Raw genomic sequence first — 21,632 nt, forward strand, 5'->3', positions numbered from 1 at the left:
AGCTTCTTGTAGACGTCCCTGTAAGTTATCATTCTCGGCAAATATGGCTTCATTGGTGAGGCCCACAGGAAAATTTGCATGACGCCTAGTCAGGAGGTAGGTTACCTGTTCCCCAGTGGTACGGTGACTGGCTGAGTTAATTTGGAGACGGAGTTCTGGAATAAACTGATGCCATGCCCTCAGACGGCTGCTGACTAAAGTAGTAAGGGCAGCTTTCACTACCCGATTCGTCCTTTCCACCATCCCATTGGCTTGTGGATGATACCGTAAAGTATTGTGGCATGCATTGATATTGTCAGTTCTCTGAAGATGTTGCTTGTGAACTGAATTCCATTATGTTTGAATTACCCTAGGAGGTCCAAAGAGGGTAACCCAGTGATCCATAAATGCTGAATGGACAGCAGCAGCAGTAGCTTTTCTCAGTGGGACAATCTGAAGTAAACAGGAGTGCTAATCAAAGATTAACAAGGCCCAGCGAACAGGAATGGATAGACCAAAATCCATTAGGTCCATGGATACACGTTCCAAGGGGAATTCTGCTAATGGTGCATAAGCCATTTGGACCTTCTGCATGCTGCCTCTTGACTGCTGGCATATCAGGCAACTGTCGACATACTGCCGAACATCTCGCAGCATATTAGGCCAATAAAACATTGCCCTTGCATTCCGAAAAGTACGATGGATGCCAGGATGTGAAGCTAAAGGTGGAAGGTGAGATGCTTTGAGAGCAGAATTCCTTAGCTTTTGTGGGATAAACAGCTGATGTTTCAGCCGATAGACAACATTATCTTTAAGCTCAAACTCGGAAAGAGGAAGGGGTAACCTCTTCTTGGGCACTGTTCCATCCACTAGATAATTGCGAACATCACTAAGTAGAGGGTCTGCTTCCTGTTCTGCAGCAAGTTTTTTTCTGCAGAGAGATCAGTGATGGTAAGCTTAGAACTTGTCAGGAGACCAGGTCTGGTACATAATTGGTAGGTCCTTCTTTGTATGATATGTTAAAATCATAGAATGACAAATCATGTGCAAATCTAGTCATTCTGGGAGACTTCGTTTTCCTGGAGAATATGTACACCAGTGGGCGATGGTCCGTGTAGACAGTGAAATGCCTTCCATAGAGATACGAATCAAATACCCGAACTCCTTCAACCACTGCAAGTGCCTTTAAATCTACAGCAGAATACCGGGTCTCAGCATCTCTCAGTTTCCTGCTGTAATAGGCAACGGCATATGGGGTGTTGTGTATGTCTCTGCATTAGGCAGGCACCAAGGGCTATACTAGAAGCATCTGTATGCAACTCAAAGTCTCTTGAGAAATCTGGCTGCAGTTGTGAGGCACTGCTTGAATTCTTCAAAAGCAGCCTGTTGTTCAGCCCCCCCAGATCCATTTCTGCCCTTGGGGATGCAACAGTTGCATGATCGTGAATATGCCTCCGATAGAAGCCTGTCGCTCCTAAAAACCTTTGTACTTCCCATACAGTGTGTGGTGCAGAAGTCTTTGATATGGCAGCTACTTTTTCTTGGTTTGGGGTTATTCCTCCTGGTGAGATAGTGAAGCCAAGGAAGTCAATAGTATTGGCAGCAAATTGACACTTCTGTGGGTTAAGCTTCAGGACAGCAGAAGAGAGAAGTTCTAATGTCTCAGCAGCCTCCGGGCTAGTACAGTGGTAACGTGTCGGCCTCTCATCCGAGGGGTCGGCGGTTCGCGCCCCGCCCAGGCGCGAGAAGTTGCAATTGTCGCCTGGAGGTTACTGCTGTGACTGGGCACCACGGCGGGTAAGGACTAAGACGAGTCAGCACCAGCTGACACACGTTAGCGAGTCGGCATTAGTCGACACAGGCCGGGCTCCCCTCATTGGCATAGCCCGGGCGAAGCTCAGCTTCGCATATCGGACTTATCCTTATCCTTAATGTCTCAGCAAGATGATCGTACTGGTCTCTGATGGTTTGCTGGGTTGATTGCGGCAGTCTCCATTGCCGGATATTGACTGGTTTGGCATCGCCGGTGTCAATCTTGTGGCTAATTCCAGGAACTAGGCCAATGGTTTCTTCTCCACCTTCGAGTAATTCTTTGTGCTGGCACAGGAGTTTAGTTAGCTGGTGCTGTGATTCGGTATCTAGATGGGAAAGATCTGGTATAGGGCTGCTCTCGTCAGGTTGCATAGGTGACAGATGTTCAGCTGCTTCACAAGCAGCTATGGCAAGTGAGGGCGGTAGCTCTGCCTGCTCAACCTCATCATCACTGTCATCATCTTCACAGAGAACAGCACCTCCCAAATGAAGTTCTCTTCCTCCCACTCAAATTCATGGTCTTGATTTTCATCCCGGGAATCTGTGTTGATCAGATTTGCAACACTCTTGATGCTGGAAGAATCCACTTCCTTTTCACTGCAACTGTCACTGGAAGGGCATGCCTGAGCCCTAAGAAAGGATGCCTTATCCTCAAGAACTTCTGCTACTGGGGAGTCTGTCTTGACAGGGTATGCGTCTGACCAGGCAAGGACTGTCTTGCTTGGCTCTGTAAGCGAGAGCTGACTTTTGTTAGCAGTGCAACCAGCCTCCACTGATGCTACGGTGCCTAGCCGTGTTCCACCATGGAGTAGCAGGGTTTACTGCCTACACTGAACAGCAGCGATCCTGGGCAGTTGCAACTGAATGAGGTTTCCAGTTGTTGCAGGAGTCACAATCACATCACCATCTTTAGGGCCTGCCCGGGCGATTCGGCCATCCAGGAAGCACCCAGTATGTGGAGGAACATATGTACAAGAAGCAAGGTGAACAGCAACCCAAGTTGCAAGCTTGTGGTCTTGTGCTGGGAGCATCTCTGTGCTAGACCAAACTAGCGGTTCTGTATTTGAAGTGGTGTTAAGGATGACACGAACATAAAAAGACTCGGCATCAGTGCACACAACCGAGAATTGCCTTCCTTCCAGGGAGAGACAAGTACTGGTGGTGCTGGGGTCATGTGTGAGGGAAAAGTCCAGTCTCCGAATCCATCCCCAGGAGGATATCTCCAGGATAAGTGACATCAACTAAAGTAACTCGGTGAGGAATAGAGAGGACATCATCCAGCTGGAAATGTAGGATTTTATTTCTGATGTGGTTGTCAGTGGTTGTCCTGTCACACCCCGAAGTAGTTTAGCAGATTTAATATGTCAAAGATTGTTCTGAGGGTCAATACGTCGTAGAGTGTCCGGTTTGATCAGGTGGCCTCTAATCCAGTATCCAGAAAACGCAGCACAGTTTGCCCACTAACTCTGAGAGGTCGACCAGACGGTCTGGAGGCATTCACTACTGTCACTGATGTTGGTGTTTGGCTGGGTTCCAATTGTTACTACTCCCGACAGCAGCTTCACCAGAAAGGTTGGAAAGGGACAGTCCTTGGCTAGGTGTCCTGGGCGTCGACATCAAAAACATATTAGGCTCCTAGGCTGTTGCATATTTCTTGTTGATGCAGCAGCAGCAGCTCGGCACTCAGAAGTATTGTGAGTAACACTCTTGTGGTGCTCACACCAATAACGACACTCTGGAACGAGTTGTGATGGTCCTTCAGCCACAGGATAAGCATAGACATCCCGTGCTCGAGGTGGACGCTCAGGGAAGCATTGATGATCGCCAAGATCATCCATGGGCACCTGACGTGGAGACATGGTCCCATGCTGAATACCATTACAGGAGTTCCATACTCGTTGAGCAGCTTCAGAAAGTTGCATTGGTGAACCCTCATCCCTAACTGCAAGAAAGTCTTTGAGCCATGATGGGAGCCCGGACAGGAAAACACAGCGGATGAGTTCAGAGGGACCTCCTATGGCCTCTCTATGGTCGTGGCATCCCTGGTAGACTGAACCCTCTTGTTGGATGTAGAAGTCCATAGGAGCTTGACCTGCAACCATCTTGTTCTCGTATAGTACCTTGAAAAAATCAGATGATGTGTAGGTTCCTCGGAACTTTGCGCAAAGGGAAGCCTTGAATATCTCCCAGTCCTGGATGCCATCTGCTGGGCTTCGGCAGTTGGCTCTTGCAGCTTGCATGAAAGCCTGACTAGTGGGATTGATTGATTATCTAAAATTATCTGCCACGTCAACAACTAAGGTCATTAGCGGCGAACACCTTGTTAGACTGGAATATATTAATAAGTTAGACTAAAATATTTAAAATTAATTAGACCCAAGTATTTTACCTCTTGGACAAAATGCAGTGGGTTTGCTCCTAAATAGAGGAAAGGATGGAACTTTCCCCATTTGTGGAAATGCATAGCCATGGTCTTGCTTGGAGAAAAATTGAACCCATGGTATGTTGCCCATTGCACAACCTGATTAATTGCAGTCTGCATGTGTCTTTGCGCATCCTGTAAGCTTCCTCCTGAACAGTAAAGTGTAAAGTCATCCATATACAGACTACATGAGACAGCACTTAGAACGACCTTAACGATGTCATTTATAGCAATGGCAAACAGGTTCACCCTTAAGACACTCCCTTGTGGGACCCCTTCTAGCTGGTCTTCCAGGTTAGAGAAGCTGTTTCCCACCCTCACTCTAAACTTCCTGTCAACAAGGAAGCTTTGTATGAAGGTAGGCAATATTATTAAACTCTTAAACCAATGTCATATAGCTTCATGAGTATGCCATGCTTCCAAGTAGTATCATAATCCTTTTCATGGTCAAAGAAGACTGCTAACATATGACGTCGCTGTGTGAAGGAATTCTGTATAGCAGTTTCCATCCTTACAGGTCGATCTCAGTTTTCTAAACCCATATTGATATGGGGTCAGCACGTTTTCCTTTTCTAGCAGCCATGTCAACCTGAAGTTTACCATTTTCTCCTTCAACTTGCAGATGCAGCTGATGAGAGAATTTGGTCTATAATTTCCTGGTATAGAAGCATCCTTGCCAGGTTTAGAGACAGGAATGATTATAGCTTCTTTTCATGTGGATGGCACTGTGCCCTCCCTATAGATCCTATTGAATAGATCCAACAGGAACGTTTGGGAACTCTCCGGTAAGTGAGATATCATTTGGTATAGAATATCGTCACTTCCTGGGGCAGTCTTATGGCAGAGCTGCAAAGCAGAGTCCATCTCCTTGCACAAAAATGGCAGGTTGTATGGAAGTTCTGCTGCAGTGCTACTGAAGAACGTCACTGGGTGTCGTTCCTGTTCAGCCCGAAGAGTAGAGAATTGGGCAGTGTAAGATGCTCCAGAGGAGCTCTCTGCCATGGATTTTGCAAGCTCATTTGCAACATCCGGTTTATCTGTCAGGATTATACCATCTATTTTCAGAGCAAGTGGTGATATGGATGTGCTCTTTCCAGCGATCTTACGCACCTTGTCCCATACCTATGCTAAGGGGGTCTCAGAGTTAATCAAGGAGACATACTGCCTCCATGATGTACAGGATCTTTTTGTACAGGATCAAGGTTACATCACTTGGGCGTCGTTTCAACTGCCTCAATGCAGCTTTTCTTGCTCTGACAGCTTGGTGGCATTCATCAGACCACCATGGTACCGGAGTTCGACGGTACTGCCCGCTACTTCTGGGAATTGATGCTTCTGCTGCAAGGTAAATTCGTGATGTGAGGTGATTAACAGCATCTTGAACACACTGGAACTCATTCACAGATCCTTGCAATACTGCAGTTGATCTAAAAGGATTCCAGTCTGCACGTTCAAGTCGCCATCTCTATACTCCATTGGCTGGAATACCATTCACCTCCTCCAAAAGGATTGGAAAGTGGTCACTTCCATGTAAGTCTTCCATGACCTGCCAAGTGAAATTCAACTGTGAATCAGGTGAACCAATTGACAGGTCAATATTGGAGAATGTCCCAGTTTGAATTTGGAAATGTGTGGGTGCATTACTGTTCAGTAAAACTGCATCTACTCTTGAGAATAAGGACTCCAAGGCCCTTCCTCGAGGGTTGCACAAAGTGTCTTCCCAGAGGTGATGCCAAACATTGAAGTCTCCCAAGAGTAGAAATGGATGAGGCAACTGCACAAGTAAATCTTCCAAATCATCTATGTTGAGATTATGTGGAGGGAGGTAGATGGATGAAACAGTGTAAGGTCGTGTCAAGCCTTTTATCACAGCCTTCACCTGCAGTGTCGTCTGCAGGTGGATGACCTGGAAGGGAATATCCTGACGAACCATCACTGCTACTCCTCCATGAGTTCCATTAACAAAGGTTCCATAATGGGCTTGAACTTGGAATCCTCTCAGGGAAATAGGACGATTTCCCTGATCATAATCACTTGTAGGCATACACAATCTAGATTACATGAAGCTATCAGATGTTGTAGTTCTTCCCATTTTGCTTGAATTCCATGACAATTCCTTTGGATTAAGTTATCCAGTTCTTCAGATTGACAAACTACTTCAATAAGGGTTTAGCAGCACCTGTAGTTAAGGCCCGCCCCACAATTTTAGGCTGTCCTTTTCCAGCATCTTGGGAGTACCTTTTGATAGGTTGTTTACCTGTGGAACTGGTTTCCACAGGCTTCCTTTGGACAGGCTCAGGATTTCTTTGCTTGGGCAAAGAAGCATTCTGTCTAGCAGCAGAGGCCCCTATGGATGTGGTGGCCTCAGGAGCCCTGCCTGGTGGCTCCAAAGACCCAACTCTATGAAGAGTCTTTTGGATTCCTCTGCCTGTGCAAAGGGCGTACCTGAGCCTTTACTTCTAGGGGATTCTGCCTAGTAGCAGAGGCCCCTGTGGATGTGGTGGCAGTGTAGTGATTGACTCTTAATTACTCTAATTACTCTTGCTAAGTAGGTCATTAGCGCTGCCACCACCTGGTTAGTACGTCCAGGAACAATACATGTATCGAAAGGAGAAGACGTCTAGAAGAGTGTAAAGAGATAAAAATGAAAGTATGTATGCAAGAAAAGGAAAAATTACATAATCCACAAGAGTTTGTCTGGTAAGCGTGTTAAATTCCGAGGGGAGTGCATGTCAGCCTTAAGGGCTGATAGAAGGTTGTCAATTGTTTGCCACAGGTAGCCAAGTTATGGTACCATTTGTCTTCTTTAAAAGGGTTAAAGTAAAAGGAGGAATTTCACTCACGAATCTTAAAAAATGCATTTATTTAAATACCAAAGACAAAAACGTAACTAGTAAAGTACGAAAATGTAAACAATATACATGTACATTAAAAGCAAACGAACGATAAGAATACAGAACCAAGCTTAAAAGGAGCATTCTGTTTCTATTATAAAAATTTAAAAGTTAAAACAGCCCCACCTTCCTGCCATTAAAACCTCGTCTTTACGACCGCAGGAGAACCTCACAAAAAAACAACAACGGTGCTAGCTTTCGCCGGGTGTACATCGGCCGCTTAAGGACGTGGACGTACAACCTAGACCCCCTTCTTCTTACACTCTGTTCCAGCAAGGATTTAATTAGTGGGCTAGTAACTAGCCCCGGGAACGAACTAACTAATTCCCCCCTCCCTAGATGGCGTGGCAGGTTCTGATCAAGAAAAGTAGCTTGCGTGACTTGACCCCTTTTGGGTTACAACCACGTACTCCCCATAAAAACACTATTCAAAACAGTAAAAGAAATGATTGTATAATAATGCATGAAAGTTCTCACCCCAGTGTTAAAAGAGTGCATATAAAAAAAATATATAAAAGAAAATAGTTATGGTTCCCTTTAAAGTAAGGATAAAATTATGGATGAAGTAAAATTTATACACAAAAACAAGAAAAGTTCATAAAAATACATAAAAGGAAGAGGTAACATCCTCCACGCGAGTTTGCACAGTTAATTCGGCTCTTCAGGGGAAACTCGGGTATTCTCAGCGCTCCGGCGCGGTCTGGCTAGGTATGGGTCACTACAGCAGCTGAAGCTGTCACCGTTGAGGCCTCTGGAGCCTTAACTGATGGCTCCAAAGACCTTCACTCCTACTCCATTTCTGGTGCAACAACTCACCAGAGGCAGTTTCAGCCTTTGCGGACTGAGGTTTAAAGGTAGTGGCAGAGTGTGTGGTGTTAGAAGTATTGGAGGGTAAGGGATGGCGGGAAGTAGGATGGGCTAGAACTGAGGCAAAGGCCTTACCAGGCTGTGCAAACAGCACACAGGCACGTCGCTTTGCTTCTGCAAAACTAACTTTCTCCTTGCTCCTTATTACCAATACTTCTTTTTCAAACTTGTACCTTTTACATTGCTTAGAAGAAGATTCATGATCTTCTTTGCAGTGGTAACATGTTGGACTTGGACAGTTATCATCTTGATGACCTGTTGTACGACATTTCACGCACACTCTTGGTTGTCCATTTTCCTTAAAACGGCAAATGTTGTCTCCATGCCCATAACCCTGGCAGCGGAAGCACTGCATAGGGTTGGGCACATATGGCTTTACCTTGAGGTGGTACCATGCCAATTTAACCGATTCAGGTAGGACTAACGATTCAAAAGTTAGAAGAAGAGCTGGTGTCGACTATTCTAAACCATCAACTTATAACGTTTTACTGCCACTACATTAAAATTCTTTAGTTCTTCCAACAGTTTCTCCTCAGAATACCTCATCAGGTCTCGGGAAAAGATAATTCCCTTACACTGATTGAGGGTTTTATGAGAACATGAGACTTGAGCCCCAGGAATGTCGCATATCTCGCTGTGGGGTGATGCGAGGATCACGTTGACATACCTCAACTATCTTAAGATGTACTTCAAAAATTTCAAGATCCATGACAGATACACCATCAAAGGTCTTCACTACTAGGTATTTACAATATGATACACTTTCATATTTACCAGGTAAGATTTCCTTAATGGACTGAGGAAGGACTTCTTCTTACCTGGTTTGGGAGCTCGGAAACCATTACGATTCCCATTCTTGCCCTTTGGAATCTGGTAAGGTTCCAGAGTGACAATATGTGATGTTCCAGAGGGATTGGCCAGGGGATTGCGAAGGTCGTCATGGAGAGAGCAAGATCTTTGTAAATTTGTAGAAATCATACAAATTATATATCTTCATTTCCTGACCCCTCTCCCCACCAACCATGGAGTCCAACGAGGGGAAGCTATAGTTGGGGCTCAAATTTTCCCAACAGCCACATGGATATTATAGTGCTGATGGTAGTCGCGGGACCTATGTGCTACCGACTGGACAATGCCTGCTAGACCCTAGCCATATTTGACCAGCTGATTGACTTCACCAGGCCTTGATCAACCCACCCGTCTAACCAGAATAGAGGACCAAACAGGTGTGTTGCTAGCTGCAGGGCGCAGCGTGCAGCATCGCTCAACCTCCAGGACTCCTGTCTCCTAATAATACGGGACGCCACGCACGGCAAAGACACGTAGGAGAGTTCTCCCAGGCCCAAGATGGAATGAACCAGGGATGGGTGCACCATCCCCTCTCATAGGCCTTGGTGCACCAGGAAGCCATTTTGTCTCATCTCTTACTGATGACCCCTCCAGAATGGGTAGCCCTCTGGTCCGGCTCACCGGCTCATTGGGACCTCAAGCCCCCCCAACGCGGCAAGGCGGCTTCCGTTAGGGGGGGTGACTAGTGGGAGGCTTTACCAGATTCTCGATGGCGCGAATCCAGCCTTCAATTGCTTGATTTTACTTCAGGGGTTGTGAAGCTGTTGTGTCTCCCCTGAAGAACACTCTCTCTGGCTAGGACATAAGAGATACCCTGGGCATTATGTGAAGCTAGCCGCTCATATGTGCGGCACTCCTGGTTAGAAGCAAGAACTTTTTCCCTATTTTGCCTTGGTGGTCTGGAAAATTTAGGAGGTTCAGAGGTTACAGTACGATGGATCCCTTGGTGAACTGAAAACTTGTTGGCTAGCCTGCTGAAAGCCTGTAGCCAGAGTGCTATCCCTCTCACGAAGAATTGCGTTTTTGGGCATACCACAACACTAAGCAGGCTATGAACACGAAAGTTGCAATTATAACAAGTTCTACAAGGTTTGGGTGTCACTGATAACGCATAATCACTGGTACTGCAAGAGTACAGAGCACATCACAAAAGTACTTTTTCAATGTCTGTATCACTCTTTAAGTATCACTGATAAGTTATAGCTGACACATGAGTACTGGGAAATTAATAGCTTTGACACTATGGAGCATTACACAAGGGAAAGGTTTTCAGTGTCCTTAGTCACTTGTGAGAAAACGGTAACCACTGAAAGTTCGCTAAACAGTAATTAAACAAAACAGGAAGATGGGCATACAAAATTGCAGTGGCTCACGTTATGCTACATCAAGCATAACATACCTAACGGAAGTAGCTAAATTGCTGGACGCAACAAGAAAAAGAGATGTTAATCAAAAAGCACTATCCCACCGGCTGCCACAAAAAAAAATGTCATCTGCACAAGAGGAGCCCGGAACACTCCTGTGAGGCAGGAGAGGCTTAGGGACCAAATATGAAGGGATAAAAGGGGTCCCATTCACTCCTCGTAAGGAAAAGAAAAAATTAAACAAACTGGAGGCCAAAAAGGGAACGGCCAAACTTCCAGAACTTATTCAAACCTTCATTTAAAAGAGATAATAAAAGTAAAATGAACTTGGCAGTGACTAAAATGCGTCCTTGAAGAGGCTCAGCAGATAAATCGTGACAACAGAAAATGTCTTCGATACGGTTATACTTAAAAAACAAAATATATATGTAACCAATGCCTTATAGATTAAAATACTCATACGTCCTGCACAAATACAACCTAGGCAAGTAACGAAATGGACTGGTACAACCTTTGGTGGTGTTTCGACAGAGAGGAGGGTATATCCAAAAGACACAGAATTCCAGTTGACACTAAGACTCGATGATAAAACGCAAGACCTTAAAAAAAAAAAAAAAAAAAAAAATGTAATAGACTTAAGCAGAACAGGGAAGACAAATACATAAGGCAGTAATTAAAATAATTAAAAGGATGATCAACAGAAAATGGGCACCGGGATAACTATAGAAGTCCCGCGCAGGGGAAAACGTGGTGCCATACAAGGTTAAATGCGAGTGCAACTGGAGTGTGTCGCCCTCATCTCTGGATCGCAGACCACACTCCACACTCCAACCATGCCTTGGGTCGGAGTGGTCAGCGGAGACAGCACCTGAAACAAGACCAAAGGAAAGCCTGAGCCCCGTCACTTGCCTCAAAACAAGGGTATGTGTGCCCAGCTGAGACGTGTCAGTCATAATCAACTGGAGCAAAAAGGACAAGAGTTACATAAAAGTAAACAAAAATACTAGCAACTTCTCTATACACTATTGCTGCTTAGCGTCTCGGCACCAACCTACAGCTCCTTACAATCCTCTGGCTCCCTGGCAAAGGACGTCAGAACAGACACCCATGGATTCTCTGGAGCGCCTGCATCTTGGACCTCTGCACCCGGCTGATTGGTATCATCCCTGCCTCCTTCCTTGTCATCCTCCAGTTCTTCGTCATCGTCGACAGCATAGGAGAGTTCCTCAGAAGGCCGATAAGGTTTTAGGTGATTCAAGTGGGCCTTTAGTTGGACCCCTGTGTCTTCAGCAAGTTGCATTGGTGAGACCTCATCCCTAACTGCAAGAAAGTATCTAAGCCATGATGGGAGCTCAGACAGGAATACACGGCGGATGAGTTCAGAGGGATCTCCAATGGCCTCTCTATGGTCGCGGTATCCCTGGTAGACTGAACCCTCTAGTTGGATGCAGAAGTTGCTTGACCTGCAACCATTTTGTTCTCGTATAGTACCTTGAAAAAATCAGATGATGTGTCGGTTCCTCGGAATTTTGCGCAAAGGGAAGCCTTGACTATCTCTCAGTCCTGGATGCCATCAAACAGCAGGGAGTTAATAATGAGTTCTGCTGGGCCTCGGCAGTTGGCTCTTGCACCTTGCATGAAAGCCTGACTACTGGCTTTACCAGATTCTCAATGGCGCGAATCCAGCCTTCATTTGCTTGATTTTTCTTCAGGGGTTGTGAAGCTGTTGTGTCTCCCCTGAAGTGTAGAACACTCTCTCTGGCCAGGACATAAGAGAAACCCTGGGTATTATGTGAAGCTGGCCGCTCACAAGTGTGGCACTTCTGGTTAGAAGGAAGAACTTGTTCCCTATTTTACCTTGGTGGTCTCTCTGGCCAGGACATAAGAGAAACCCTGGGCATTATGTGAAGCTGGCCGCTCACATATGTGGCACTCCTGGTTAGAAGGAAGAACTTGAACTTGTATTTTACCTTGGTGGTCTGGAAAATTCAGGAGGTTCAGGGGTTACTGTGCGATGATTGGAAACAGGCTGTGCAGGATGTTGCAGTGATGGATCCCTTGGTGAACTGAAAACATTTTGGCTAGCCTGCTAATAGCCTGTAGCCAGAGTACTTTCCCTCTCACGAAGCATACGCCGTAATTCCTCCAGTTCACGTGCTTGCCGTTCCAATTGGAGTCGCAGAGTTGCAGCTTCATCCACTTGAGCATCTGGTTGTTCTAGTTGCTGACTGGCTACATCTTGGGCTTGAGTATCGGGCTCCACCCCTGTCTCACGCTGCAAAATAGCCTCCTGCCTAGCAACAGCTTCCTGAAGGTGTTGGGTTTGGGACTTCATCTCTCGGAACTCGGATGATAGGGTGTCAATCTTTGGAGGTTAAATTCACCTTCCATAACTCCCACTGCTTCCCTCACATCTGGGTTAGAATGAGCCATAACATGAAAGCAAGTTAACTCAAGCAGGAACTGGCGAGTGGCTCCGAGAGGTAGGCTGACTATACGCTCTATTACTCCGAAGCACTCTTTCCTGACACTGTGCTTTCTTTGCGTTTTTGGGCATACCACAACACTAAGCAGGCTATGAACACGAAAGTTGCAATTATAACAAGTTCTACAAGGTTTAGGTGTCACTGATAACGCATAATCACTGATACTGCAAGAGTACAGAGCACATCACCAAAGTACTTTTTCAATGTCTGTATCACTGATAAGTTATTGCGGACATATCAGTACTGGGAAATTAATAGCTTTGACACTAAGGAGCATAACACAAGGGAAAGGTTTTCAGTGTCCTTAGTCACTTGTGAGAAAACGGTAACCACTGACAGTTCACTAAACAGTAATGAAACAAAACAGGAAGAGTACATAAGGTTCCCTAATCTGACAAGAGCCACAATAATTTGCTAGGCGAACGGATATTAAACATATATTCTAGCTCTGGCAAACAAGATTAAGCTGGAAGAGAATACCGCTCTTGTAAACTGCAATCTCAATAACTACCCTGTAACAAACAGACATGGGCATACAAAATTGCAGTGGTTTTCATTGTGCTACATTCAAACATGACATACCTAGCGGAAGTAGTTAAATTGCTGGACGCGACAAGAAAAAGGTGTTAATAAAAAGCACTATCCCACCAGCTGCCACCAAAAATGTTTGTACTGTAAGGTTCACATCTGGCTTAAGGGTAGATGTCATCTGCACAAGAGGAGCCCGGAACACTCCTGTGAGGCAGGAGAGGCTTAGGGACCAAATATGAAGGGATAAAGGGGGTCCCATTCACTCCTCGTGAGGAAAATAAAAAAAAAAAACAAACTGGAGGCCAAAAAGGGAACGGCCAAACTTCCAGAACTTATTCAAACCTTCATTCAAAAGAGATAATAAAAGTAAAATGAACTTGGCAGTGACTAAAATGCGTCTTGAAGAGGCTCAGCAGATAAATCGTGACAACAGAAAATGTCTTCGATACGGTTATACTTAAAAAAACATAATATATATGTAACCAATGCCTTGTATATATGTATATGTATATGTATATATACATGGATATACATGTGTATATATATATACATATATGTGTGTATGTGAGTGTGCGCGCGCGCGTGTGTGTGTGTGTGTGTGTGTGTGTGTGTGTGTGTGTGTGTGTGTGTGTGCATATATATGTATGTGTATATATAATTGCATATATATTCATACATGTATATATATATATATATATATATATATATATATATATATTGTGTATATATACATATGTGTGTATATATATATGTATATATATATATATGTAAATATATGAATATGTATATATACATATACATACTTATACATATACATATACATGTTTGTCGAGAGAGAGAGAGTATGTATGCACGCGCACACACACGCACACACACACACACACATACACACACACACACACACACACACATACACACACACACACACACGTATGTGTGTGTGTGTGTTTCTATATATATATATATATATATATATATATATATATATATATATATGCATATACATTTGTATATGAGAGAGTGTTTGAATGATATACATGTATAAAACACATTTGAAATTCAAAATTAAAAGAGGAAATTGAAACCGGAAAGCCTGCATGCCTAATGCGTTGACTTTTGTTACAGGTCTCCGTTGACAAAAATGCTGTGAATGCAATAGCACTATTGCAAGAGTTGTCAGTGAAGTATGGTGCATGTTCCATTTGCATGGCAACCGTGGTGAGCTATTAAAAAGTATACAAAATTTAAGTTTTTGCACATGCAGAACATGATCAGTACGGAATAATGATAACAATGATTATGGTAGTAAAAGCAATTATCATAATCGTGATAATAGGAATGATAGTAATAATGATGACATTATTGATAATGATGATGACGATAACAATAGTAATAATGATAATAATAATAATAATGGTAATAATAATAATGATAATAATAATTATTATAATAATAATAACAATAATAATAATAATGATAATGATAATAATAATGATAATGATAATAATAATAGCAATGATGATAATAATAGTAGTAATAATATCAATAATATCGATAATAATATTAATATTAGTAATAATAATCATGATGACAACAATAATAATGATAATATGGATAATAATAATAACAACAGGAGTTAGAGGAGGAGGAAGAGGCTGATGATAATAATGATGATGACGATGACGATGACGTTGCCTATGACGATGACGATGACGATGATGATGATGATGATGATGATGATGATGATGATGATGATGATGATGATGATGATGATGATGATGATGATGATGATGATGATAATGACGACGATGACGTTGCCTATGACTATGATGATGATGGCGATGATAATGAAAATGATGGTAATAAAAAAGTACTTATTCTAAACATATTGCATATGAAACTGTGGATGCAACTTCATCAACAAAATAATAGAAATGATGCCAAATTACACAGGATTCAGAGACAAAGATGGCTTTCGTAACTATAAGTCGTATCTGCTATACAATAGATGGATATAGTAATTCCGTTTATTCGATCAGTATGTTTTAAAGATATGTATATCTTTAAAATAGCCATCCAATTTCGGACGATACACGTGGCTTCTATAATAATCACGACAGATAAGATATTTATAATCTCCTTTTTTGGGGCCAAGGTTGATCATGTAATGTTAATGTCTATAAAATCAAAGACCGAAATAGCGAGATAGACAAAAAAAAAAACAATCATTCACAAATAAATATCAATAATTAATGCCATAAGCTTCTAATTAAGATTGAAGACCTTAATGAGAGTATTAAGTGCCCAAGACTAAATATCCTTTGCATACAAGGACGAGTTCAACATTAATTCAAATCAATGGAGGGGCAAGCGTATAGAAGAACTAGGAGTCAAAGATAACGACGTGGAATCCAATGCTGATTAACTTGAAATTATGAGACGAGACCAAGATCGTAATTAGCGCAGGGTTCAGAGATCAAAGAAGCAGAGTTGTAAAAAGCTTTGGCTTTGGCTTGTTTGTGAATGACGGCATGAGCTTCCGTCATCGTGCAATGCAGGCGGTCAGCAAAGGGAATGATGAAGGGAGGGCTGGTCGCTGCCTAGAGATTATATTTGAAACCACCGGAATGAGCGGTTGGGTGATGGTGATTTTTAAGACACATGACCTTATCCCACTGTGGAAAATTCTTGTGGTTCTAAGCCTGGAGCATCAGTGCCAAATATGGAATTCGATTTATACGAAGGACCTAATATCACTCGGAGATTTTTCATCTGATTACTATGCAACATAGTGGGTCTTAATTACTGGTAAATACTAGAAAACACTCGACGATTCTCTTTACGAAAATTAAAGAATATAGCAGCATGTACTTTCTATACATATAAGTAGAAAATCTGACACAAAAGTCAAGAGGGAGAAATCAATATAAGAAATATTCCGAAACATGGAGACCGTACCATCGCATTAAGAGAAGTAGTCCAAAAATCAGAGCTACGTAATGGCCTGAAGACGCCTAAATAAACACCAAAGAAAGTCATACAACGATAAGAATGGACATATCTTACTAAATTTCATTTCTGGAAGATGGAAAAGGAAGCGTCTCTTATCACTATCATTTATTGTAAAATTGTCTCCTTTTACCTCGAGTTTTATTGATAAATCGCCGCTCCTTGCCTTGAAATTTATCGAAAAAAAAAAAACACTTCCATTGAACAACCCATTTTTGAAACTCTAAACCTTAAGCATAAATTCAGTTCACATTTAATGGTACTGAGATCTTAGGTACACAGAAAAATGGGTGTACTTAGCTCTGTTCAGCCTCAGATTAAATGGCAATGTTGGGCGAGAGGGAGAGAACCCCGTGAAAGTGAGTGACCCATTGTGACCCTGTGCCCTTGGAGTATGATGAAAGAATGGCTGGTGATACGTCCTGCTTGGAAATTATATTTGAAATCGCCGGAAGAGTCGAGGTTCCGGAAGGAGGTCCTTTGGAGGCAGGGTCATGACTACAAAAGGAAATGCCTGGAGGCATGCTCACATATATATTAGTCTGTGGTAATTCATGTATTTCTGTACACATTCTTCCGTTGGCTTCTTGGTTATTCGATTCATCAGCAGAATTACACGAAATTCTAATGAAAGATTCCAATGTAAACTGGCATTTATTACACAGCATTTCGTACGCTATGCAATTTCATATTTCTACAATATCACGTCCAAACATAACGACTCATCGAACTCATAGCAATCTCAATCAACCCTTTTATTTCGTTTTTTTTTTTTTTTTCAGTCTTCCAGCGTTGGTTACGAAGTTTCCGAAATAAGAACGTAAAGGCGGGACATAATCAACTTGTCGCCCTTTGACTTTGCCTCTACTTTTCAGCGAAGCCTAACCTCATCAATTCGAGGCTGTTACAATTTTTTTCGTATTTCCTTTTCGTCCAAGACTCTTCACCAAGAAATTTAACGTCCCTCTGAGAGAAGCAATGCCAAGGTTCTTACAAAAAAAAATGTAACGTTGAATTTTATGTATAAACAAAGACGAAATCAAATAATAAATCTATCCTATTTTAATGACAATGATACGAAAGCACAAATCTCACAGAACCGTTTAAAAATACTCTCATTTATTTGAAGACTTGGTATTAAATTGCAGAGGTCAGCCTTTCTGATCGAGCTGCAGTGCTCGACAGGCGTCACATGACGTCGGTGTCGATCACAGGTCTCCTGAGTGCCTTCATTTTCTGCGCCTGAATCCAGCCTCGAAGCGTTAGCTTGCAGAGACTGGACCAGCAAACTCTGGTCTTCTTTGGAATAACAGTACTCTCTCAGTTTCGCTTAAAATTCAGCAGCTCATGTTAAATTAAGCCTACCATCAGCTAGGAGCCCTCCCGAATTTGCAACACTTTGAAGGCACTGAAAAAAAAAGGTCTGGAGAAAAGGCGACCGTTCAGTCTAGGAGATGATACTTCCTCATGCAAACTGCAGCATCTAGTATAGAATCCATGAGAGTCATCTTTATAGGGAGAAAAGTCGTGCCACCATATTGACTTGAATCTTCCTCATTAACACCGCAGCATTCCGAAGTTTCCTTGAAGAGAAAGGTCCAGTGGACTCACAAGGGAGAAGAATGAGCAGTGAATGCCGAGTTTATCAAGGATAAACAAGGACACAATCGTACTGTATTTTTGTTGTCGTTTTTTGAAGGCATGAAACATCCCTTGTTTGTTTTATGTTTGCTTGTTTGATTGTTTGTCTCTAATTAGTTCCTGGTTCTTGTTAATGTTTGTATTTTAGATCCTTGACTTGAAACGGAATTCTAAGCATACTAGAAGATAAAACTATTCCAGCCGATGTCGAACCTAAAACGACTAATGATGTATTGACGGACGACGACTGATTAATAAACAATCTCTCTCGCAACCTGAGACTGTTTTCCCTGATGCTCGCCTAACCTCAGATGGCAATGTTGAAAGTGATGCAGCCAGTAGGATTCATAGCTTTGCAAATTGCAAGACACCAAAATAATCTTGAGGCATTTCCTGTAGACAACTTTTTTTCCAGAGGCTAATAATTCAAAGTTCAGTGACTTGACACCAACTTTTTGAGGTGCTTTTCGATGATGAAGTGTGGCATACGATAGGTGATGAGACCCTTAGCTATGTCGAAGGAAAACGTTGATTGGTGGTTTCGAAAGAAGTGTTCTTTGGGATTCTAATTGTATCAGACATTTTCCCTGCACCTTCACGAAGATTATTTCGGAAAAAATCACTTATGACCAGAAAAGCCGTGTCTAATGCTATAGGAAGGAACATATTTGAAATTATTATGCAGTTTTCAAATATTGCTAACACTTGACAAACCTGACAAATATGTTAAAATTTGTCCGTTAGTCAAGCTTCTTCTGAGATATTGCTTCCACGCGATGAAACAGTGACAGAGCACTTCGGTAAAAATCAGGATGAAACCCATCAGATTTACGTGCAAAGTCCGGTGTCTAAATGCAAACGATGCGATATCTAATAACTTTTGATCTATGTCAAAGATGCATATTTTGAGGATATCCAGAAAATGAGAAAGCTTTTGGTAAATGTGTCGTTACCGTTCTAAAAATAATAATAATAATAACCACCAAAAGATAAGAGCGACCTTCCTTATAACATGCATTTCGATAACCTGCTCACGCCCTTTCCACAGAGAATATTGGGGTACAGGGGAAAAAATAGAGATAACAGATATAGGAACTGCCCATTGAAAGATATTCAATAGATGAAAACACAGAAAAGTGGAACCGATATACAGGCTGCTGACACGAATAGAAATATAGTTACATGTGCATCGATGGATAATTCCATCAGACCGCATGAGTGATTCCACATATAAAGTGCAAAGATATTGTCAGAATAAAAGAAATAGAGAAGTTGGCTGCCCTTTTTTAATGTTGTTTATTCTAGTTCAAAATGTATAAAGGATGTGCAAGTATTTTACGTTTTTATTTTGTCATTCTTGAAAAATGCCTAGAATGACACATAAATTATACGAACTATGATAATCAGAAAAAATAAAGCTTATGACTACCTACTTTCTTCGAACTTGATCTATAAATACTTGAAAATTAAAGCTCCTGAGAATAAAACAGAAATATATCTCGGACACAAATAGGTTAAGTAGTTCCGCGGCCGTTTCACGAAGGTATTCCTCCGCGTTCTCTGAAGTTTATCGAGAGAAAGGATAAGCACAGTCGAATACAGTAGGGACAAATGCAAAACAAAATAATAGTAATAATAAATAAATAAATAAATGAGAACAAGTAACTACAAAGGGAAGATATGTTGTTGACGCATTCCGATTAAATATAAATTTGTGTGGGATGATTTAATTGTAAAGCGTCAATTAGTCTCTTGAACTGTGAAATTATTAATTTATATTTATACCTTTTCTTCACTGTAACTATTATGCACGAGGTTCTTTTACACAGAAGTTTATAAAACCGATTAAATATGTCAACAGAGTCGATCATTTTTATTCTTCATACACTTAATTATTTATATTTTAATATAACCGATTACTACTGATTATGATTTATAATCTTCAACACCATCAACATTTTCATCTTCATCATCACCAACATCAATTGTCATTATTGTTGTTCTTGTTTATCTTGTAGTTACAGATGTATCATAAATTGGTCGATTCATCCGAGTGTTTTATACCATTTATCATCAAATATTATAAACAGACTTTTAGGATGCCGACTCGTATATGAATCGATCTAATGCGTTATTTCGTCTGATAAATTTGACCTCTGGGTGTTATTTTCCATTATATTGCTGTTGTTCTTCTTGCTAGTTTTGTTTCGTTCTCGCCTTTATTATCATTATTTTCTCCCTTTATGACTTTTTTCATTCATCTCTTTATTGTGAATTTTTTTGTCGTTGTTTTTATCATTATCGTGTATTTATCTTTTTTGTGTGTGTATTCAGTCTCGAATTTTACGTATGGCGCTCTCGTAATCACTGCAATGGCATTATTTGGATTGTAGCTTCGGCAGTCATTTGTTTTTATTTTTCGTGTTCTCCATTATTACTTTATTTCCTTTATTTTTTTTTTTTTTTTTTTTTTCCTGGGGTGCATTCCATTCTCTAATAGGAATTTTGCATTTTTTCCTGTAACATTTTTCTTTTTTTACTCAACATGAAAAAGCATAATAGCCTTATCATTTGTCTGCTCGAATAGCAAAAAGAAAGAAAGAGATCTGTCTTTCTTTTATAGTAGCATTTCCGTTCTGAGAGTGCTGTGCTGTTCTCCCGTATTGCTCAGTAGCTTCAAATCAACTGATTTCTGTTGACATTGGGGTTATGTGCCATTTACAATGGTTAATTGTAAAAAAAAAAAAAAAAAAAAAAAAAAAAAAAAAAAAAAATAGACATCAAAGCTCATGTTGTGGTGAAAGTATTGTGGTGAAAGGGATCAAAGGGAGTTCTATATTAGAACAAAATATGTTATATTTCAACGGTCATATAGCATTATAAGAAAGAATAGTAGTGAAAGGGGTAAAAAAGAGGGGGCGTAAATAGGGAAAAATAAGGAATGATAGAACGGGAAAGGGTTAAGGACAAAGGTTCGACAGGCTGGGGCTCGGGGGGAGAGGACAAGTAAGGAAAAGTGAAGGTACGGGCTTCAGTAAAGGGGGGTAGGATATTAGGATATGTGGGACTGAGAGGTGAACATTGCATTAGGAGCATAGAGGTGGGTTGGAACGTGACATGAGGTATAAATGTGTGAGGCGGGTGTCACCTATTCGTAAACGGACAAGAGCAGCAGCAGGTTTTATGGTTTGCTGTTTGTTATTGGTCAGACCTGACCAGAAAGATTGCCAAAGGTTTTAGAGGAATTTTTTGAAGTGGGAGTAGTAGTCGGTGGCTGGTATTTATGAAAAGTGAGGTTGGTGGGTTGTGGACAAGGCAGCAGATCGCGCTAAGGCATTTGGTTATTCATTGCCGGGGATCCAGACATGGCAGTAGACAGATAAAACAGCTGGTCTTGTATCTTACGAGACTCATTTGAAAGTGTAAAGTCTAGAGGTTCAGGCTAGGGTTGTATAGGCTGCATTTAGAATATGGACTGTGAAGTCTAAAATCATGTCTGAAGTGAAAGAGAAGGATGATGGAGGAAGATCAAGGGTAGAGAGAGAGTCAGCTCTGTGAAGGCACCAGCAAGGTGAGTGGGGAGTCAACCATAGGAAGTAGAAGAAAGGAGAATAGGGAAGTAATCACTGTAATGAAGGTGGCCTACAACTGATCAATGGAAGTCTAGACGAAGGGAAGGAGAGCAAAGACGAAGATCAAGTCATGAAAAGGATTGGTTGTGCACGTCAAAGTTATTGGGACGGTTTGAATTTAGGAGGATAAGGTTAGTATTTGGGTG

Source organism: Penaeus chinensis, chromosome 13, assembly GCF_019202785.1.
Source record: "Penaeus chinensis breed Huanghai No. 1 chromosome 13, ASM1920278v2, whole genome shotgun sequence".
NCBI classification, from domain to species: domain Eukaryota; kingdom Metazoa; phylum Arthropoda; class Malacostraca; order Decapoda; family Penaeidae; genus Penaeus; species Penaeus chinensis.